General features: G+C 42.1%; 1 non-coding gene across 1 annotated transcript; it reads left to right on the top strand.

Annotated features, from left to right (window-relative positions):
- Nucleotides 1-19,936: 19,936 nt before the first annotated feature.
- Nucleotides 19,937-20,045, top strand: LOC120108869. Its single transcript, XR_005510021.1, has one exon. It is a non-coding gene; the product is annotated as a small nucleolar RNA R71 (small nucleolar RNA).
- The last annotated feature ends 234 nt before the right edge of the window (nt 20,046-20,279 follow it).

Below are 20,279 nucleotides of genomic sequence, written 5' to 3'. Positions count from 1 at the left end.
TTCTTCTTTTTTTTCTTTTATTTTCGGAAACAAGGCCTCCCCTGTTTCCCTTCTCTATTTTTTTCTTTTCAATAACAGGGACTCCGTTTCCGAATGAGGGATGGCTGCCCCTTTCCCGAATGGTAGAGAGAATATATACTCTTCCTCTTTGATCCTCCCCTTTCGCACGCGGTGGATACCCGTCGGCTGAGATGGATCCCTCCTCCCACGGGATACGTGGACGGCTGAAGTTGCTCGTGAACGGAAGGATGAATGCGTGGATCCGGAAGAGTCGGATGCGGAGGAGCTGATCTGAGATTTCGGAAGATTGCGAAAGCTGGAAGGTCGCTGGGAAGCGAGTTGCTCGGGTGCTGATGAATGCTGGGACGCGTGGAATGCTTCACAGACGTTGGATGGGAGATTCGATCGCATGAACATGAAGCTGGGAGGCACTGTGAACCGAAGCTGGAGCTGGGACACTGTGAACCGGGATGATGGGTCGCACTCTGGGAGCTTGAGAGGATTCTTCACGGTCGGCTGAAAATTTCACACGGATCCTGGGAGCTGATAACAGAAGCTGGGATCTCGGGTGATGTGCTGGAGCTTGAAGCTTGGGAGGTTAGGAGATGAACTCGGATGGGAGCTGGGATGCGTGGCTTTGAGATCACGGGTGATGAACCTGGGACGCTGGCGCTGAGATCACGGAAGCTGGGAGCTTGATATGACATGGTGGATGGATGAACTCGGGCTCGCGGGCGAAGCGGACTCAGACGGACGCTGGAATGGACGCGAGCTGATGATGCGGGGGATGACGACTGGGAAACAATCCAGAACGTTTGGCTGGTCACTTACAGTGATGCATCTTTTGGGCTCAATGCGCATTTTAACTTTGATTTACGATCACCTGCACCCCACAAAAATAAAATATTAATGCAGCACTGTTATCATTATTTGTTAGCAATAATGCTAATTTAAGTGATGTGTAGATCGTACTTTTGTGCTCTCATCAATCAGCAACCTATGTCATAAGATAATCAATTAGTTTTCAGATCTGAAAATTATAATTGTTGCATATGGTGATGATCATAGGATTCAAACCCTTTTGGTATTAAATGTAAAGACCTGCGATGTGATCTGCAATGTCATGTAATTTTTCAGATGCTTGCATGCATCTTATTTAATATTTTGAGAGGCCTACGTGCCTCCTAAAAGGAAGATGTAATTTATTTTTATTTTTATTTTATATCTGGTTGTATTTCTGTGATGTGATATACGTCAATGATGCGATCCGATAGAATTTGATCCGTATCCCAAGATTCTTGACTCTTCTTGATTTCTGGAAGGGTAGTTTCGACCTGATTGCAGACACGATTTCTAAAGATCTGTCCATCAGATCGATCTCAATTTTGGATATGTTGTAGATCTCCGCGTTAGCTTTCCAGCGGTAGGTCGTGGGTCTATAGAGGACGTCGGGATCTTAAGATATCAGCCTCCGACTGATGACTGCACAGGAAAGGACGGGCTGATAATCCAATGGGATGGAGTTGTTTGTAGAAGCTGGAAGGGATCAAGGAGGAGAGGAAGAAGAGGGAGGAGGTGGCTGGCCTCTCGGGACAGAGGTGGTGCAGCCGGATGAAGGAGGGGGCGGCGGCCTTGGACGGCGGCCTAGGGAGAGGGGGAAAGCGTCGCACGAAGAGAAGAGAGAAGGGAAGAGAGCTAGGGCAAAAGCCTTTCAATTTTTGCATACTGAAATAGGTGTGGTGCAAAAATAAAACTGCTCTCCCAAGTGCAGGAGAATCGCACAAGTAATATAACTCAGGAGTCCGAGGTCGATTCCTTAGGGAACGATCTATAGATTATTAGCGTAATTTTTAGATGTAATTTTCAGTTGATTTTCAAAATTTAAAAGCAGAGGATTCATAGATAATTAAACAAAGTTCAAGAATATAGAGAAAGCTAGGGATCCGGAATCCTCCTTAACAATATTACTTTCAACAAATAAACTCGGTGATTCTTGATTAAAGATTAATAAGATAGAGTAGTTCTAATCATGGAGTATACAATCTGAAAACATGAATTCAACATCTAAGTATTTATCGTGCCGGTTACGTCTACGACAAATCAAAAATCGAAACAATCCATGCATCAATACCTATATAAACCATAAAAGATCTATCAAATAAATATTCAAGAATTCAAAACATACCAATAGATATAAAACAATTAGAATAAAAGATTAGAGTATACTTGATGAAAGCAACATGACAAGGATTCATCCATCACCCTTTGCCTAAAGAGTTAGCAAGCCATTACAAACATCAACTCCCCTATTTTTTTTCCTTTTTCTTTTCCGAAACAGGGCATACCCTGTTTCCTTTTCTTTTTTTTTTCTTCCCAAACGGCTGGAGCTCCTCCTCTGTTTCCTTCCTTCAACCGCAGCAGCCCCCCCCCCCCCCGCGCCTCTGTTCTTCCTCTTCTTCTCCCCCCAAAATGAGCCCCCCTGTTCCTTTTTATACAATGAAAACCTCCCCAAATTTTGAATAATCTTCCAAGCAAATCAAAACGGACGCTGGAATCTGGGACTCAGATGCTGGAAAATCGCTGGGACTCGGATGATGCGCTGGTGGGGAGGAAGATCCGGAAGCGAGTGAGAGCTGAAGATGAAGCTTGGACTGCTGGCGCTTGGGATTCGGATGATTGGATCGAACACAGGAGATGGGGCGTGGACGAGTGCTGGGATGAGCGGACGAACGGGATGAATGGGGTTGGGAGGTAATCGCGGCTGGATCCGGCGCTGAAAATCAGATCACGGATCCGGGAGGAAGGAGACCACCACGGACAGCTGGGTGTTGGGCTCGGGATGCTGCTATGAACCTCACGAACGGCTGGGAGGCGTGTGAGGCAAGCGGAAGATGAGCAGATCGTGGATCCGGGAGGTGATCGCGGGACTTGGGATTCCTTGCTTGTTCCGTTGCAGAAGGATGCGAAGATGCTGGGAACTCAGGGGATGCAAGATGGACGCTGGCTCACACGCGGAAAAGGAATGGCTGAAGAGCCGGCTGCGGGATGGAGGAGGCGGCTTCACAGGCTTGGGCGGACGTTTGGGTGCGGGAGAATCGCGCGTGCTTCACGGAAGAACGGAGGAGGCGGACGGCTGGGACGCTGATGGACGAAGGAGCTGATCGTGGAGATCTGAGAGGAGCTGGGATGCAGTGAAGACGGGGTGGCTGGGACGCAGACGCTGGAGTTGCGTGGGATAGCCAACCAATACTTGGAATATTTCCCCAACTACACGTGATCTTTCTTTATTTTGATCCCCAATGTGCTCTAGAAGCTGTGGCATGTAGACATGTGTAGCTCCGGTGCAAGTATGCTTGACCAGGTTCAATTATGCTCCTAACATCATCAGGCTTGGAGCCATGCCTTATCCCAAACTATACAAAATGCGCATTTAAACTCTTGATTTACAATAACCTGTGCACCACAAAAATATAATATTAATGCAACACTTTTATCATTATTTATTAGCAATAATATTAATCTAAACAACGTGTAGAACGCACTTTTGTGCTCTCATCACACCTCCCAACTAGCTTATTGCTAGTCTCTAGTAATTAACGAGCAAACGATAATGAGGTCACAAAAGATGTGGTCTAACCTATGACTTTTTATTAAAGCTAAAGACACAAAACTAAGATACGTACCCATTTTCGTAGGGCATCACGATTGCACTTAGCTCGTGCAACAAGCCGTTAAACCCCTAGGTTACCCTAGTGGACGAGTGTTGTCTCGTGAGGGTTTGCAGTAATGTTACCCACAAACATCATTCATAAAATGATATACAATGAAATCTAAGTCAATACACATGTGATATATGTTTTTTTTTTTTTTTTTTTTTTCAAGCTTGGCAACTATCAAAGCAAGGGGAATACTAAAGTGTAGTATGCATAAACAGAATGACTTTCTTAAAGCACTAATACCTCCACCACAACATGGTACCGCTTGAATTTTAGGTGCACTACTCAAGTTCGCAAGTGTTTACTACAGTTTATTAGAACCTGATCTATCAAATTTTCAGAATATCACATGTTGTCTACATTCGTCAAGAATGGTTCGTATGTAAAGAAAGAGCTATCAATCACAACTAAATATCCAAAGTACACAAAGGTCCAATACAATGGAGTCAAACCAGCCATTACCACATGTCACTGGGTTCAGCCCGACCAACCCTATTCATGTTTTTTTTTTTTTTTTTTTTTAAACACATATGGTGATTACAATAGTCCAACTCCCTTAGGCTCTGGCAAGGTCCATGTAGCGAGTTTTCGGCCAATGACTCTTGATCCAGTTGGCTCAAGGCATTAGGTGAAAACACCCCTCGGGCTTAATTACTCGAACCAAACTACGCCACGAGGTTAGACTTGTCATCTCCTCATTTATTTATTTATTTAAATTTTTTTTTTTCAAAATAGAGAAGGTAAACTGAACCATATAATGTGACTGTAACGTGACTATAGGTCAACCAAGATCGGAACATAAGGCACTTAGATGATCTAGCCGGGGTATTCAACCTCTATCTTTATGTGAAAACCAAATCAAGAACCTTATAGTACGGACAAGGATACTCGTACTTCTTTTACAGATATGGCTTAATAAAAATGCATTAAACAAATGTGAACTCCTGAGGCCTTCCTATAATCATTAAATACATGTGCGGAGATCTAATAATAGGTCTCTAATCAGTCATAGTACGCATGTATTCCTTGCCTTAATAGTTGCACAAACTCAATATGAAAATACATGTGCATTTGCTTAGAAAAGAATGCAAAATCTTTTTTTTTTTTTTTTAGAATACTTCCCTCCCCCCAACTTAAACATTGCATTGTCCTCAATGTAATAGATACAAGAAAATTATAATGAAAGACAGTAGAGAAAATAATATTGGAGAGAAGAGGAATACCTTGAGCTGTTGATATCCAGAAAATAAAACCTACAAAACTAGAAAAATAATCCTAACTAATATACACATACCTTTGCCTTCATGTTCAGTCATAAGAAGGCTCCCCCAAGAAAAAGAAGTCTTCTTCATCTGCAAAATTCTCAAAAAAAGGTTTAAGTCTGTGTCCATTTACCTTAAAAATTCTACCATCCTGTGGATTCTCAATCTCAACCGCCCCATATGGAAAAACAGTTTTTATAATGTAAGGACCTGTCCATCTTGATCGCAACTTACCAGGAAACAGATATAAGCGGGAGTCATAACAAAGAACTTTTTGTGAAGGTTTAAAAGATTTTCTTAAAATTGATCTATCGTGCCTAATTTTCATTCGTTCTTTAAAAAGTCTAGCATTGTCATAAGCATCTCTGCGAATCTCATTAAGCTCGTTCAATTGCAATTTTCTAGCTGGACCGGCATCTTGTAAATCAAAATTCAATTTTTTAATTGCCCAATACGATTTATGTTCTATTTCTACGGGCAAATGACACGCTTTTCCATAGACTAGCCGGTAGGGAGACATGCCAAGAATGGTTTTGTATGCAGTACGGTAAGCCCATAATGCATCTGATAGTTTCAAGGACCAATCCTTTCGTGATGGGTTCACCGTTTTTTCTAAAATTCGTTTAATCTCCCGATTGGCTAACTCTACCTGGCCACTAGTGTTGGGAACCCGCCCATGCCACTGATATTTCAAAAATTTTTCAGATGGCAGCGGAATCGGCATGCACGGGTTCGACGTTCATCGCATGAACGTTGTTTCGAGACCTTTCGTAATTAGGTAGGAATTAAAACTTTTAAAATTATTAGGAAGATCAAATCTTCACCTTGCGCGGGTAGATGATCACCGCAAATCTGAATTCGTGGTTTTGGAAGAGGGTTCGCTTGAAGCCGTTCAAACGTCCGGCCTCTACGGGTATCCACACGAAGCAGGATCCAATCCAAGCTCTCTATCTCACCGGGGTGCTAGCTCCCTTGCAGAGATAGCTTTGATGGCTGATGTCCTCTCTCTCAATCAACTCTTGATTGCACTTGAGAGGAGGAAGAAGAAGGATGAAGAAGAGGAAGAAGATCAAATCCCTTCGCAGCTTTCTTCTCTTCACACGCGCTGAAGCCAAGGAAGAAGACCAAGAGGAGGGAGACGCCTCCTCTTCTTTTCCCCTTGCTGATGGCGGCTGAACCAAGGAGAGATGGAGAGGGGGTGGCCACGTGATGAAGAGGAGAAAGGTCCATCTAGGGCGCCGGCCCTAGTCCTCCTTTAATAAGGATGAAGGGCTCCTACAAGTTAGGAGCCTTGACAACTTTCCAAGAGGGGGCGCCGGCCCCCTCTCTCTTCATGTCGCACCTAATCAAGTGGAGAGGGGCTGATGCCCCTCTTACTTGGTTAGCCTAATCCTCTTCCAAAGAGGATTAGGTCCCTCTTTCATGGTTTAATCCTAATCTAATTAGGATTGGCCAAATTGGGTTTAATCTATGCTAGTCCTAATCCAATTAGGACTTGAATGAACCATGACTCAATTGAACTCTTCAATCCTAATCCAATTAGGAGTCATGTTGATTCATTAGATTAATAATTAATTTAGACTTAAGGAATCCTAATCTAATTAGGATGTATTTAATTTTAGTCCTAATCCAATTAGGACTCTATTTGAATCCGAAGTCCTAATCTAATTAGGATTTCTAGAAATCCTACTCCAAGTAGGAATCCAATTTTAATTCAAAACTCCTAATCTCATTAGGATTTTAGGAATCCTATTCCAAGTAGGAATTCCAGTCCTACTCCAACTAGGATTCCCAGTCCTAATCTAATTAGGACTCCAGGAATCCTACCCGAAGTAGAACTCTTGTTTCAAGTCCAATTAATTAATTTCCTTTGTTCCTTCTTCAACTTCTTATCAATCAAATTGATTACTTGTGATTCCTAATCACGATTTCAACCATCGGATCGGTCAATACTTCTAGTGTGTGTGACCCCATAGGTTCTATTCTGACTGGTAGTGAGATATATTGTGATCTCTATCACTATATCATTGAAAACTCCTTTCAATGGGTTGGAACGATTCCAACTCAACTCATTAGGGTTTATCGATCATCAAGATAATCCCTATGAGTCCCACCATCCACCAGTGACACCTAGCAGCATGTAGTGGCTACCCAGCAGAATGGAATGATGAACCTCTAGGTGCAGTTAACATGTGATACAGTCCTACTATCGTGGATCCCTACAGGACGGAGGTCATGGACAACTCGTCAAACCCCATCGTCTGTCATATGTCAAGATTTATTCGACTTGAGTTCGATAGTGGAAAACTCTTTTTCCACTTTATATTACTGCCCTGGCCAAGGTCTTAGAACTCAGTCTAACAAATCACATAGGATCACTCCTCTTCTATCAAGGTCGATAGATTCCTTATAGGTGCATACCCTACTCCTACAGTGAACCTACTGCAGCCAATCTACACTGCATGGACCCATATGGCTAGAGACCATGTATGTGTGCAGTCAAACTACAATAACCTCACTGTGAGTAGCCGAAGCACCGCAGGTCAAAGGACCAGTCACACTACTGCAACATCAAGCAAGTCACTGACGAGTGGATAGACATCCAAGTGACTTCTTGTCTTGATCACGCTCAGTACCCTTGTTCTCTAACAAGCACCTGCACTATCACTTCAGTGTCCCTACACTGTGGACTCAAGTCTCGTCCATCCAGAAGGAAAGTGATCTGTGCACTGATCGGATCGATCACCGTCCTCGTGATGATCCATTGATCAGGAGCATTTAGAAATTAATCACCAATGATACATGGCTTAAATTCTCAACTCTTGAGAATATGTATCATCATCTTATTAATTTCTTGGACGATTCATAGACACATAAACAATATGAATGAAAAGACGCCTTTTATTTATTCAATAATAAATAGTCAAGTACAAAATTATATCCCTAGAATCAACAATGTGTCAGCCAAATTGGCTTCTAGGGCATACATCTAACAATCTCCCACTTGCACTAAAGCCAATTGGTCATATATCTTAGGCCCATCTTCTCAAGGTGGGCTTCAGTCTTTTGCTGACTCAGCTGCTTAGTGAAAGGGTCTGCCACGTTATCCGCGGAGTCTACTCTTTGCACCTCTACATATTTCTTCTCCACATTGTCGCGTATGAGGTGAAAGCGCCGCTCTATATGCTTAGACTTCTGATGAGACCTTGGCTCCTTAGCAAGGGCTATGGCGCCATTATTATCGCAGTAGAGTGTTATGGCATCTGATGTCATCACATCCAACTCTGCAATGAATTTCTTGAACCAGAAGCCTTCCTTAGCAGCTTCAGAGGCGGCGATGTATTCAGCTTCCATAGTAGAATCAGCAATGATCGGTTGTTTAGAACTCTTCCAATTCACCGTACCACCATTGCACAAGAACACATATCCAGATGTTGACTTCCTGTCATCGACATCAGTCATGAAGTCTGAATCTGTGTACCCTTCTACCTTTAACTCTGATGATCCTCCAAAAACCAAGAATAAATCTTTAGTTCTTCTCAAGTACTTAAGAATATTCTTCACAGCTGTCCAGTGTTCTTCACCTGGATTCGACTGATATCTGCTTGTGACACTCACAGCAAGAGCTATATCAGGTCGCGTACATAGCATGGCATACATGAGGCTTCCTATTGCCGATGCATAAGGAATCTTGCTCATGCGTTGAATCTCTTCAGATGTGTTGGGGCACATCTTCTTGGAGAGATGAATTCCATGCCTTAGGGGTAAGAGACCCCTCTTGGAGTTTTCCATGCTGAACCTCTTCAGCACCTCCTCTATGTACATTTTCTGTGAAAGGCCAAGCATCCTTTTAGATCTATCTCTATAGACCTTTATTCCCAAAATATAGGATGCTTCCCCAAGGTCTTCCATGGAGAATTCTTTTGACAACCAGACCTTGACCGAGGTTAGCATGGGAATATCATTCCCAATCAGGAGAATGTCATCTACGTTCAGTACGAGAAAAACGACAGCACTCCCACTAACCTTTTTGTAAACACACGGTTCCTCTTCGTTTTTGATGAAATCAAACGTTTTGATTGCATCATCGAAACGAGTGTTCCTACTCCAAGATGCTTGCTTTAGTCCATAGATGGACCTTTGCAGCTTGCAGACCTTGTGATCTCCATCACTGGAAGTGAAACCCAAAGGCTGTTCCATATAGATATCTTCATCAAGATATCCATTCAGAAAAGCAGTTTTCACATCCATCTGCCAGATTTCATAATCATGAAATGCTGCAATGGCAAGCAATGTTCGGATGGATTTTAGCATGGCTACAGGTGAAAAGGTCTCCTGATAGTCAATGCCTTCGCGCTGACTATACCCTTTCGCCACAAGCCTTGCCTTATAGGTCTCTACCTCTCCATCCGAACCTATCTTCCTTTTGTAGATCCATTTGCATCCAATAGGTACAATACCTTCTGGTGGATCTACTAAGGTCCAGACTTGGTTGGAATGCATGGAGTCTATCTCTGACTTCATAGCTTCCAGCCATTTCTCGGAATCGATATCAGATATCGCCTCGTTGTAGGTTTTGGGATCCTGTATGTGATCCCTATCTCCCACTAGAAACATTTCCTCGGTATCCTCTTCTAGTATACCTAAGTATCTATCGGGAGGATGGGAGACCCTACTAGATCTACGAGGTGGTTGAGGGACATCGTGTACTGGCTCTGTATGAATGGGTTCTATAGGATCCATGACTCGTTGCTTTTCAGAGACTTTCTCTTCAAGCTCAATTTTCCTCCCACTGCCTCTATCAAGGATAAACTGATTTTCCAAGAAGATGGCATGACGGCTCACAAACACATTGTGATCCTCTGAGACGTAAAAATTGTATCCTAATGACTCTTTAGGATATCCTATAAAACGAGCACTCATGGTCCTAGCCTCTAACTTGTCCGCCTGTGGTCGCTTGACGTGGGCCGGACATCCCCAAATCTTGAGATGACCAAGACTTGGTTTCTTACCATGCCATATCTCATACGGTGTGGTAGGAACGGATTTAGAGGGAACTCTATTCAACAAATAAATCGCTGTGAGTAAGGCATCTCCCCAAAGGAACATAGGTAAATCAGTGAAGCTCATCATGGACCTGACCATATCCAATAGGGTCCGATTCCTCCTCTCTGACACCCCGTTGAGTTGAGGTGTACCCGGAGGCGTCCATTGTGAGACTATGCCGTTTTCTTTGAGATAGTCCCGGAATTCCCCACTAAGGTATTCTCCTCCTCGATCTGATCGAAGAGCCTTAAGAGGTTTTCCAGTTTGTTTTTCTACTTCATTCTTGAACTCTTTGAACTTTTCAAAAGACTCAGATTTGTGTCTCATAAGATACACATACCCATACCGTGAATAATCATCGGTAAAGGTAATGAAGTAAGAATAACGTCCCCTGGCTAGCACATCGAATGGGCCACATACATCTGTATGTACTAGGGTAAGTATTTCAGTGGTCCTCTCCCCATGTCCTACAAAGGGCAGTCTAGCCATTTTTCCTTGAAGACAGGACTCGCAAACTGGATATGACTCGGAAGTCAATGAGCCTAAAAGCCCATCTTTATCCATTTTGTTCATTCTGTCTTCTCCAATATGGCCAAGCCTGAGGTGCCACAAATATCTTTGGTTTATCTCATCTCTAGATCTTTTGGATCCTTTGGCACTCACTTCTTGCTCGGTAACATTCACAGATACATCCATATGTAAATGATAGAGACTGTCAATCATAAAACCACGTGCGACTATTTTATTTCTTAAATAAATAGAACAGCAGTCTTTGTCAAATGTAAAAATATGACCTTCCTGTGCTAGACATGAAACAGAAATCAAATTTCTGCTAGCAGCAGGTACATAATAGCAGTCTCTAAGTACTAAACTAAATCCAAACGGTAGTCGCAGATGGTAGGTGCCTACAGCCACAGCAGCAACTTTTGCCCCGTTGCCAACCCGAAGGGTTACCGCACCTTCCGCCAGCCTTCTACTTTCCTTTAGACCCTGCATGGTAGTGCACAAATGAGCACTAGAACCAGAATCTATAACCCAACTAGAAGTAGAAGAAACCGTTAGATTAGTTTCAATTATGAGCAAGTCTATACCTTCTGAAGGTGTGTCACCTTTCTTGTTCTTTAGGCTCTCGAGGTATGAAGGACAGTTTCTCTTCCAGTGGCCTTCGACATTGCAGTGGAAACATTTTCCTTTGTCGTTAGCCTTTTTCTTTTGAACTTCCTTCTTTGGCTTCTTGTCTTTCTTCTGCTTCTTTGCAGGCTTCTTTTTCTTCCAAGTAGACTTTCTCTTGGAACCAGAAGTCAACTCAGCAGCAAGGACATTGCCCCTTGAACCTTTCAAGGCTCCCTCAGCAGTTACCAACATGTTGATTAGTTCAGTCTTAGTGCATTCAATCTTATTCATGTGGTAGTTTACTATAAACTGACCAAATGAATCAGGAAGTGACTGTAGGATCAAATCCACTTGCAATTCCTTGTGCATGTCCATACCGAGCTTCTCAAGCTCCTCTAGGTCCTTGATCATGGTCAGACCGTGATCATGGACAGACTGCCCTTCGCGCATCTTCGCTTTGAAAAGCCTCTTGGACACTTCAAAACGAGCTGTGCGACTCTGCTCACCATACAACTCTTGCAGGTGTGCCAGTATGTCCCTAGCAGTCTTTATATTTTCATGCTGGCATTGGAGTTCATTAGACATGGATGCCATCATATAGCATTTTACTCTAATGTCATCATCCAACCACTTTTTATGCAACTCACGCTGAACATCAGTAGGACGTGCTGGTAATGTGGGGATATCTGAATCGAGTATGTAGCCTATCTTCTCACAGTCCAAAACTATTTTGAGATTTCTAAGCCAGTCCTTATAATTGGTTCCGGTCAGTCGGTTGGTCTCAAGAATACGGGTCAAAGGGTTTGAAGCCGACATTGTATCTGCAGAGAGTAAAGATTCTAGTTAGACTTTTGTACTTGATCCTAATCTGTTCTAAGGTCTTTTAGAACAAATGTGACTCCCACTATTTTCTCGAATTCCTCACACTCCTCTGGTAGGAAAACGGAAATCCCACACGACTAGGGTTTCTAGTGGGTACTGCGGTCCCACCGATTTACATGCCACCTCACCTAACAGTTATTGGTGACACATAGATGGATGAGTGTACAACTCTTGTACAATGCTTCTCAAGCATGTTGCAGTGTAACTTGGTCTCTAAGCCATGAAGACCTCACCTAACAGTTATTGGTCCCATTTCTTAGTTAAGTCAGACCCACCGTATAACCGTAGGAATAAAGTCGTCATTGGGTCCTCACCTAACAGTTATTGGTGCCCAACCCCACCTTTACCCTACAACATCTCATGTCTATAGAGAGGTCCAGCCCCCCAATGCAACTTGACCACTGTGTCCAGCCGAGACAAGTCAACATCAGAAAGGCCTTAGCAGCTCTACTACAGTGGAAGACCTATTGACTTAATATTGGTTAATCAGGTCTTAGTGTTTGCAACTTGAGCCCTTCATAAGAGGTAATCGAACAATTGGCCAGGTAAGCAGGTGGAAGGCTCCCCTTACTCAGAGAGTAAGGTCCTAATTAAGTAACCACCTTTCATGCTTTCCTAGACACCAATTAGATCAATTAATCTAATATGACTTGCTCATGTCGGTTCACTCTCGACTTGATTGAGGAGGTTTTGATTTAGGTCTCAATTGGGTTTGCTACATCACATGTAAACCTATCTACCCGACTCTCATTCACATCACATGCAAACGGCGCATTGCAGGCAGTTATAATCGCGGCAATAATTAAAGCTAAACTTTAACTAGGTGATGATCATGGATTCTAATTAGGTCATATTACAAGCACATGCACATCAATCGATCAAGTGGTCTTCAACTCTTGAATTGGTTCCAAGCCTCCTTGATTCGATCCTTGATCAACTCTTGATCCCATCGCCATCAACTGCTTAGATCACCTTTCATCTCATGCCTTTGCTTCAACTTGATCGTTGATGTACATCACATCACAGAAATACAACCAGATGTAAAATAAAAATAAAAATAAATTACATCTCCTTTTAGGAGGCACGCAGGCCTCTCAAAATATCAAATAAGATGCATGCAAGCATCTGAAAAATTACATGACATCGCAGATCACATCGCAGGTCATTACATTTGATACCAAAAGGGGTTGAATCCTATGATCATCACCGTATGCAACAATTATAATTTCAGATCTGAAAACTAACTGATTATATCATGACATAGGTCGCTGATCATGCTAATCATGATTCTAAACTTTGTAATCCCATTAACAATTCAATTAGAATCATCTTTTTATCACATAAAAATCAGCATGTAAAAAATCAGCACCCCTGAAAAAATCTGCATGCAGAATTTTTCAGCATGCATGATCATTTAATTTTCAGATCTAATAAGCCTTTAGATATTTAATTCTTACCTTAATCTACGAAGCCTAGGCTCTGATACCACTGTTGGGAACCCGCCCATGCCACTGATATTTCAAAAATTTTTCAGATGGCAGCGGAATCGGCATGCACGGGTTCGACGTTCATCGCATGAACGTTGTTTCGAGACCTTTCGTAATTAGGTAGGAATTAAAACTTTTAAAATTATTAGGAAGATCAAATCTTCACCTTGCGCGGGTAGATGATCACCGCAAATCTGAATTCGTGGTTTTGGAAGAGGGTTCGCTTGAAGCCGTTCAAACGTCCGGCCTCTACGGGTATCCACACGAAGCAGGATCCGATCCAAGCTCTCTATCTCACCGGGGTGCTAGCTCCCTTGCAGAGATAGCTTTGATGGCTGATGTCCTCTCTCTCAATCAACTCTTGATTGCACTTGAGAGGAGGAAGAAGAAGGATGAAGAAGAGGAAGAAGGTCAAATCCCTTCGCAGCTTTCTTCTCTTCACACGCGCTGAAGCCAAGGAAGAAGACCAAGAGGAGGGAGACGCCTCCTCTTCTTTTCCCCTTGCTGATGGCGGCTGAACCAAGGAGAGATGGAGAGGGGGTGGCCACGTGATGAAGAGGAGAAAGGTCCATCTAGGGCGCCGGCCCTAGTCCTCCTTTAATAAGGATGAAGGGCTCCTACAAGTTAGGAGCCTTGACAACTTTCCAAGAGGGGGCGCCGGCCCCCTCTCTCTTCATGTCGCACCTAATCAAGTGGAGAGGGGCTGATGCCCCTCTTACTTGGTTAGCCTAATCCTCTTCCAAAGAGGATTAGGTCCCTCTTTCATGGTTTAATCCTAATCTAATTAGGATTGGCCAAATTGGGTTTAATCTATGCTAGTCCTAATCCAATTAGGACTTGAATGAACCATGACTCAATTGAACTCTTCAATCCTAATCCAATTAGGAGTCATGTTGATTCATTAGATTAATAATTAATTTAGACTTAAGGAATCCTAATCTAATTAGGATGTATTTAATTTTAGTCCTAATCCAATTAGGACTCTATTTGAATCCGAAGTCCTAATCTAATTAGGATTTCTAGAAATCCTACTCCAAGTAGGAATCCAATTTTAATTCAAAACTCCTAATCTCATTAGGATTTTAGGAATCCTATTCCAAGTAGGAATTCCAGTCCTACTCCAACTAGGATTCCCAGTCCTAATCTAATTAGGACTCCAGGAATCCTACCCGAAGTAGAACTCTTGTTTCAAGTCCAATTAATTAATTTCCTTTGTTCCTTCTTCAACTTCTTATCAATCAAATTGATTACTTGTGATTCCTAATCACGATTTCAACCATCGGATCGGTCAATACTTCTAGTGTGTGTGACCCCATAGGTTCTATTCTGACTGGTAGTGAGATATATTGTGATCTCTATCACTATATCATTGAAAACTCCTTTCAATGGGTTGGAACGATTCCAACTCAACTCATTAGGGTTTATCGATCATCAAGATAATCCCTATGAGTCCCACCATCCACCAGTGACACCTAGCAGCATGTAGTAGCTACCCAGCAGAATGGAATGATGAACCTCTAGGTGCAGTTAACATGTGATACAGTCCTACTATCGTGGATCCCTACAGGACGGAGGTCATGGACAACTCGTCAAACCCCATCGTCTGTCATATGTCAAGATTTATTCGACTTGAGTTCGATAGTGGAAAACTCTTTTTCCACTTTATATTACTGTCCTGGCCAAGGTCTTAGAATCAGTCTAACAAATCACATAGGATCACTCCTCTTCTATCAAGGTCGATAGATTCCTTATAGGTGCATACCCTACTCCTACAGTGAACCTACTGCAGCCAATCTACACTGCATGGACCCATATGGCTAGAGACCATGTATGTGTGCAGTCAAACTACAATAACCTCACTGTGAGTAGCCGAAGCACCGCAGGTCAAAGGACCAGTCACACTACTGCAACATCAAGCAAGTCACTGACGAGTGGATAGACATCCAAGTGACTTCTTGTCTTGATCACGCTCAGTACCCTTGTTCTCTAACAAGCACCTGCACTATCACTTCAGTGTCCCTACACTGTGGACTCAAGTCTCGTCCATCCAGAAGGAAAGTGATCTGTGCACTGATCGGATCGATCACCGTCCTCGTGATGATCCATTGATCAGGAGCATTTAGAAATTAATCACCAATGATACATGGCTTAAATTCTCAACTCTTGAGAATATGTATCATCATCTTATTAATTTCTTGGACGATTCATAGACACATAAACAATATGAATGAAAAGACGCCTTTTATTTATTCAATAATAAATAGTCAAGTACAAAATTATGTCCCTAGAATCAACAATGTGTCAGCCAAATTGGCTTCTAGGGCATACATCTAACAACTAGTTTGCGGGTGATATGGGGTAGCAACTCTGTGGGTGACACCATATTTTTTTAATAATGTCTCAAAAGGCTTATTACAAAAGTGTTTTCCCCCATCACTAATTATGACCTTAGGCATCCCAAATCGTGAAAAATATTTTCTTTCAGGAATTTCAAAACAGGTTTGTGATCATTGGTTCTACAGGCGATAGCTTCTACCCATTTAGATACATACTCAACACCGACTAAAATGTACTCATATCCGAAAGATGGTGGGAATGGGCCCATGAAATCGATGCCCCATATGTCAAAAATCTCAATAGTAGTAATGGGCTGAAGAGGCATCATTTGCCTACGAGTTAGACTCCCAACACGTTGACATGGGTCACATATCCTACAGAACTCGTGGGCATCTTTAAATAGTGTAGGCCAACAAAAACCACATTGCAATACCTTAGCTGCCGTTTTCTTAGAAGCAAAGTGTCCACCACAAGCATCAGTGTGACAGAAAGAAAGTACGCTTTGTATATCATGATCTGGTATGCATCGTCTAAAAATTTGGTCATTGCAATATTTAAATAAATAGGGTTCGTCATAATAATAATTCTTTACTTCGCGCAAGAAAATTTTTCTATCTGTCGACCCCCAATGTTCCGGCATCCGGCTTGTAACAAGAAAATTTACAATATCTGCATACCATAGTATACTAGAAAGTGCAAACAACTGCTCTTCAGGGAATGAGTCTTTGATGGAAAACTGTGGCACTAAATCATGAAAAACTAATCATGATAAATGGTCAGCAACCACATTCTCTACTCCCTTTTTATCTTTAATGGTGATGTCAAATTCTTGGAGTAGAAGTATCCATCGTATTAAGCGTGGTTTGGCCTCTTTCTTATCCAGCAAATATTTTAACGCTGCATGGTCCGTGAAGATAACAATAGGAGCACCAAGGATATAAGAGCGAAATTTATCTAAGGCAAATACTACAGCAAGCAATTCCTTCTCGGTGGTGGTGTAATTCATTTGAGCATCGTTTAAGGTTTTGCTTGCATAGTAAATGACATATGGCTTATTATCCTTGCGTTGTCCTAGGACGGCTCCTATCGCATAGTAAATGACAGGTTTCAGTCCAATTGAATGGTGTATCAAGGGACAGGAGGTTACATAATGGTCGAGCTATGACACTAAAGTCCTTGATGAACCTCCTATAAAATCCGGCGTGACCCAAAAATGATTGAACATCTCTAACCGTCTTGGGTGCAGGTAGCTTAGCAATTAAATCGATCTTAGCTCTATCTACTTCCATGCCCTTCGATGAAACAATATGTCCTAGGACAATTCCCTTTGGTACCATGAAGTGGCATTTCTCCCAATTCAATATCAAATTCTTTTCTATACATCGAGCTAAGACTGCTTGTAAATGTGACAAGCAATCATCAAATGAGTAACCAAAAATGGAGAAGTCATCCATGAACACTTCCAAAAACTTCTCGTTCATGTCTTCAAAGATGCTGAGCATGCATCTTTGGAATGTTGCAGGTGCATTACACAACCCGAATGGCATTCGTCGGAAAGCAAATGTGCCAAAAGGACAAGTGAAGGTAGTCTTCTCTTGATCTTCTGGTGAAATTTCAATTTGATAATATCCCGAATAGCCATCGAGAAAACAATAGAAATCATGCCCTGCAACTCTCTCCAACACTTGGTCTAGGAAGGTAGAGGAAAGTGATCCTTTCGTGTGACCAAATTCAGCTTTCGGTAGTCGACACACATGCGCCAACTCGTCGGGACACGAGTTGGAACTAGTTTACCTTGTTCATTTTCTACTACCGTCAAACCCGACTTCTTAGGAACGACTTGAGTAGGGCTTACCCACTTGCTGTCGGAAATTAGGTAAATAATACCCACGTCAAGCAACTTGAGGACTTCTGCCTTAACCACGTCTCTCATCGTAGGGTTCAGCCTTCGTTGCATTTGTCTTGTGGTTTTGGCATTGTCCTCCAAATATATCCGATGCGTACAGATTAAGGGGCTAATCCCCTTCAAGTCTGCAATAGACCACCCTAAGGCTCCTTTATGATTCTTTAGAACACCAATCAATTTTTTTCCTGAGTATGATCAAGTCCAGATGAGATGATTACAGGAAAAGTGTCATCGGGTCCAAGAAAAGCATACTTAAGTTCCTTTGGTAAGGGTTTCAATTCGGGCTTGGGTGCTTGCTCATGGGATGGTACTATTTTCGCCTCTTGAGGCGACAACCTCTCAAATTCTCCTACTTTTGGTCTCCACCCAGTGACCATCTTGATATCCAGATTATCCACAATAGGTGTGACTGACAAATCATCATCATCGGTTCCATTAGGACACCAATCAATTAAGCTATCATTGGATGGGTCGTTAATTGCTTTAGCTAACAAATATTCTTCTGCGATGGTTTCAACCCAATCAACCTCCTTACTCTCTTCGGGATCGTTGGGTTGTTTGCACACATTAAAAATATTCAGTTCTAAGGTCATGTTACCAAAAGAAAGCTTCATGACGCCATTCCTACAATCAATCAATGCATTAGAAGTTGCAAGGAATGGACGTCCTAAAATGACCGGAATCTGAGACTGTGAGTTCGAAGCTAGATGTGTGTCCAATACGATAAAATCGACAGAAAAGTAGAACTTGTCTACTTGGACTAATACATCCTCGATAATCCCCCTTGGAATTTTAACTGATCTGTCAGCTAATTGCAAAGTGACGGAGGTTGGCTTCAACTCACCTAAACCAAGTTGCTCATATACAGAATATGGCAACAAATTCACACTCGCCCCTAAATCTAACAATGCTCGCTCTATCCTAAAGTCACCTATGATGCACGAGATGGTTGGGCAACCTGGATCTTTATATTTAGGAAGAATGTTGTGCTGCAAAATAGCACTCACATTTTCAGTTAAAAATGCCTTCTTCTTAACATTTAATCGGCGTTTAACAGTACACAAGTCCTTCAAAAATTTGGCATATGAGGGTACTTGTTTGATTGCATCAAGAAGAGGTATATTGATTTTTACTTGTTTAAAAAGCTCAAGAATTTCAGAGTTAGGTTCGAGCTTTTGCAACGGCTTTAACCGTTGTGGAAAAGGTGGAGGAAAAGGACATTCAACTTTCTTAGTAGAAGTTGGGACCTCAACTTCTTCTTTGTCCCTTTCATCGACTTTGGGAGCATCAGAATTAGAAGTGACTTGCGGTCTCAATTGGACAGTTTGATCAATGACTTTCCCATTACGCAAAGTCATGATGCTCTTTGCATGCTCTGTATGTGAACTAGAAGGAGCCGTATTATTACTACCGTGCACTTGTGGGTTAGGTTGGGGTTGAGCTGGAAGCTTACCCTTTTCTTGGGTACTTAGGACGGTAGTCAACATTGACAATTGGTTCCTTATGTCTTCAAAATTTCGAGTATTTTGAGCATTGATATTAGCTTGACCTTGTAGAAAAGTTTGTATAGATTGCAATGTATCCTCGATATTTGGCTTTTGAGAAGGTGGTGATGCAAAAGTAGGATGTGCAGGTGGAGGAGCTGAATGGTGTGATTGTTGAGAATGATCATTTCTCCACCTAAAATTTGGATGATTCTTCCAACCAGGGTTATAGGTATTCGAGTATGGATCGTTATAAGGCTTTTGGTAGGAGTTCATAGCATTTGCTTGATCGTGCAAGACTTCTTTGAATGCCGGTATGGTGGGGCAATCTGTAGTGGTATGACTCGACATATCGCAGATACCACAACACTCGTTTCTAAGCTCTATAGTTTTGACAGGCTCAACCTTCCTAAGCTCAATTTCTTCTACCTTCCTAGTGAGGGCTGCCATTTTAGCGTGAAGATCATCCTCAGTTCTGAGGTTGTAAAGGCCTCCATGTACAGAGCTAGTAGGCTTAGGCAAAGACTTGTTGTTTCTATCCCCGTTATCCCAAAGTTGGGCAGTCTCAGCAAGGGAATCCAAATACTCCCATGCCTCATCAGGTTGTTTTTCTAAAAATCTACCATTGCACATGGTCTCTACAAATTGTTTCAACTGTGGAGATAAACTTTCATAAAAGAAGCTAATGGTTCTCCAAGTTTCGAATCCGTGATGAGGGCATGAGAGAAGAAGGTCTTTAAATCTTTCCCAACATTCATAAAATGTTTCATTATCTTTTTGTTGGAAATTGCTGATATGTCTTTTCAAAAAGTTAGTCCTTTGTGTGGGAAAGAACTTCTTTAAAAATTCTCTCTGCATATCTTGCCAATTTCTTATTGATCTAGGTCGCAAAGAGTTTAGCCATGTTTTGGCCTTATCCTTTAGAGAGAAAGGAAACAATGTCAACTTGAGGACATCCTCGGTGACGTTTGGCACTCTAAATGTAATGCTCAATTCTTCAAAATCCTTTAAATGAAGATACGGACTTTCGGACTCTAACCCATGAA

The sequence above is a fragment of the Phoenix dactylifera genome, unplaced genomic scaffold (genome assembly GCF_009389715.1).
Source record: "Phoenix dactylifera cultivar Barhee BC4 unplaced genomic scaffold, palm_55x_up_171113_PBpolish2nd_filt_p 001604F, whole genome shotgun sequence".
In the NCBI taxonomy this organism is placed as follows: domain Eukaryota; kingdom Viridiplantae; phylum Streptophyta; class Magnoliopsida; order Arecales; family Arecaceae; genus Phoenix; species Phoenix dactylifera.
This window is presented reverse-complemented; position numbering and strand designations above follow the sequence as displayed.